This window comes from Lepisma saccharinum, chromosome 3 (genome assembly GCF_977018435.1).
Source record: "Lepisma saccharinum chromosome 3, izLepSacc3.1, whole genome shotgun sequence".
NCBI lineage: Eukaryota > Metazoa > Arthropoda > Insecta > Zygentoma > Lepismatidae > Lepisma > Lepisma saccharinum.
The window spans coordinates 3016923-3020474 of record NC_139231.1 but is presented as its reverse complement, the minus strand read 5'-3'; positions in this window follow the sequence as shown (position 1 = coordinate 3020474).

Genomic DNA, 3552 nt, shown 5'->3' with positions numbered 1-3552 from the left:
CGATATAACCTCACGCTTGTCATGGTTTAAAGGAGGACAACTCGCGAAAAAAAATATATATAATTAGGAAGCTATAGCAATTAAAAGGAATGCTGGACCCGTGCCTTCCCTTTATTCGAAGTTTTCTCATAAGTATTCAAGAACCAACAAATACCCCTGGATACTACTGAACTAACGTTAATGCTAATTAAACTTGTCAGTAGACGAGAGTGTTGGAGGTACCAGAAGGATCGTCTAGCCTCTCTGTGTGAACATCCAAGAGTCTCGAATACTCCCTTTAGGCAATTATCATCATCAAAAAGATAAAAAGCAAATTTAGCTGTTACTCCTCCTGGTGGCGACTATCCTTCGGGAGAGAAGATACTATTAATACCTATACCTAGAATTCCCTTTTTATATAAATCCTCAAGAAAACAGTGGAGATGGAATTTAACTTGCTTTTATTCAACATATTTTGTTATCCTCAAGATGCTTGGCAGAACAAATCCCTTTTAACAAACTCGATTAATCAATAAACACCAGCAGATAATTTGATGAAGATTATCTCACATTCATTAATAGCAATTTTAAATCCCTACGTAATTTTTGTGTGTATATACCGGGTGATTTTTTTAACCTGAATCATTTGAATATCTTGAAAAAAATCATCCTACAAAAAAATGTTCCAAATAAAAAGTTGATAGTTTGGAGGGTAAAGTTTAGTGGTGCAACAAAATAACACCCCCTCCCCCTCTTGTAGGTGGAGCGGGGGGCAACTTTGAAATTTCAAATAGAAACCCCTATTTTTTATTACAGATTCGGATTTTACGGAAAAAAATACATAAGTTTTGTCTGAAACATTTTTTTCGATTCGTGTTAGATGGCGCTATAATCGACAAATTTTCATTTCTTGAATGTTTACACTTTAAAACCAATGTATTTCATTTCGCAATTCATTTAAATTCAAAAAATAAAACATTCTCGTGCATGAACTTTGTACTAATTCTTGACAAATCTTTTGAGATTTCATTAAGCTGGGAATTCGCCTATTTATAACATTTAAAAGTTAGATTCGATATTTGTTTAATTTTTTTTATTGTTGTGTCAAAAGATGCTTAACAAAGCTACAACAGAAAAATAAAATAAAATAAAAATAAAACAATGTCAAGAAACAATTCCTTTTTAGACTTTTCCTGTTAAATCATTGTTTGTTTTTCTTTGTTTTTTAGATCACAATAATGCCCCGAGCGATTAATTTGACTAAGCTGTTGATACTTTTTAATATCAATGGATGTATTAACTGTAGAAGAGAAAATTGAAATGGTTCTTGTGTATGGAGAATCTGGCAGGAATCTCCGTCAAGCTGTCGTTGTTTATGCTCAGCGTTTTCCAGACAGGGTGCGTTCTTTCGCTTCCTTTCAACGTACAGTCAATCAATTTACTACTGAAGGAAGTGTTAAACCTAAACAAAGGACCCGTCGAAGAACAGTTACTGGAAAAGAAAATGAAATTAATGTGTTGGCTGCTGTGGCCCATGATCCTCATGTCAGCTCGCGAGAAGTAGCTCAAAATTCCGTTTTGTCCCAGAGCAGTGTTTTGAAGATTTTACTGCGTCATGAATATCATCCATATCATGTGTCATTGCATCAAGAACTTCATGGCAATGATTTTCAAAATCGAGTGACGTTTTGTCAGTGGGCAGGTGAACAAATACAAATTTCTTTCGTCTGGTATTGTTCTCTGATGATTCATCTTTTACAAACCACGGAACCATTTTGAAACTTAATGTAATTGAGAAGTGAATGTAGTTTACTAGCCATCGAGATATCTAGAGCTAAGAATTGTCGAGTAATTTTGTATTTTCAAAATAAATTTATTTGTTTTACAACAATTTAAAGTCCTGGAACAAAAATGTTTTATTTTTTGAATTTAAATGAATTGCGAAATGAAATACATTGGTTTTAAAGTGTAAACATTCAAGGAATGAAAATTTGTCGATTATAGCGCCATCTATCACGAATCGAAAAAAATGTTTCAGACAAAAAATAGGGGTTTCTATTTGAAATTTCAAAGTTGCCCCCCGCCCCACCTACAAGAGGGGGAGGGGGTGTTCTTTTGTTGCACCACTAAACTTCCCCCTCCAAACTATCAACATTTTATTTGGAACATTTTTTGTAGAATGATTTTTTTTCAAGATATTCAAATGATTCAGGTTAAAAAAATCACCCGGTATATATATATATATATATATATATATATATATATATATATATATATATATACATACATACATACATATATATAAGTTTAAGTAAAGGGTTTTAATTATTATTAAAACCTATCTTTCACACTCGCACGTATTCTTCACAAGTACGCACTTTCATGAACACACAAAATAGATGTTAGCCGTACACTGATCATACGTACATATAACTTACACTTACACATGCAGTTGCTGTAATAATCCAGCTTCTCTCTTACTTTAGGTATAAGTAAATTACCTGGAAGTTGGACGTTCTTGGAGATTAAATTATATGTAAGCGATGAAACAAAAAAAAACATTGATTTTGACGCACACCTCATTTTTCACAAAGAAACTGTATCATCCGATACTTTGGGTTCACTCGACCAGAAACTCCATATTTCCGTGTAGTCAACTCCATGATATTCACGGAAGTATTGACAGGCGAGGACCCGAGGTCGTGCTGCAAGCTACGTATTCCAACTCCAGCCGATAACCGGCAAGCAACTGTACTGTGCTGATAAGCATTCGGTAGCGCAGAGTTGAAGGCAAAGTTTTCTATAACTGCCACTGGATGGCAGACCAAGAACAAGCTACGTTTCTCGTGAAGTAATATTTATCGTCTGTAAAGAGAGAACCGGGTTACGTAGGCAACCTTCATTCACAGCCTAGAGTGGATGAAGGTCTGTGTTGAAATTACGATTTTATTTTAACTATGAATATTCGTAATCACCACACGTTCATGCGTTGCAAAATTGTTGCACTGTCAAAAGCCCGTTCGTGTTTTAGTGGAAAGTGTTTGCTTTCATAATGAAAGGGAAAACTGTACATGGCGAAAACAGAGAGGTGATATTTAACGTTGCTGAATTTTTGGAGGAAATTTAACTAGAAAACGTGCAGCGACTGCAGTTATAATACGGATACGGCGGAAGGGAAAGGAAAAGTTTGAAGTACGAAGCAGGGCAGTGTGGAGTGGAGTGGACTGAGTGAGTACTGTTATTTTCTTTAATATTTATTTTTCTCTTGATTTCGCTTGCTTCTGTCGGTCATTCGAAGTAAACAACTACTAGATAGATTACAACTGATTTTCTGCATGTGGTCGTTGGATCTGCTACCTTGTTTGCAGGAGTGGCTCGAGATAAAATTTTCACCCGGGCGAGGTGGAAGTTTGGCGCCCCCAACTTTCCGCCTTACTCCAATATAAATCATAACCATGTTATATATTTACGGTTTTAATGACGAAAAATAAGTCATATTTTAAAAATACCTTAATGCTGTTCAAGAACACGTTTATTGTAGCTATGTGTTTATTTAATACCTACATAATGTCA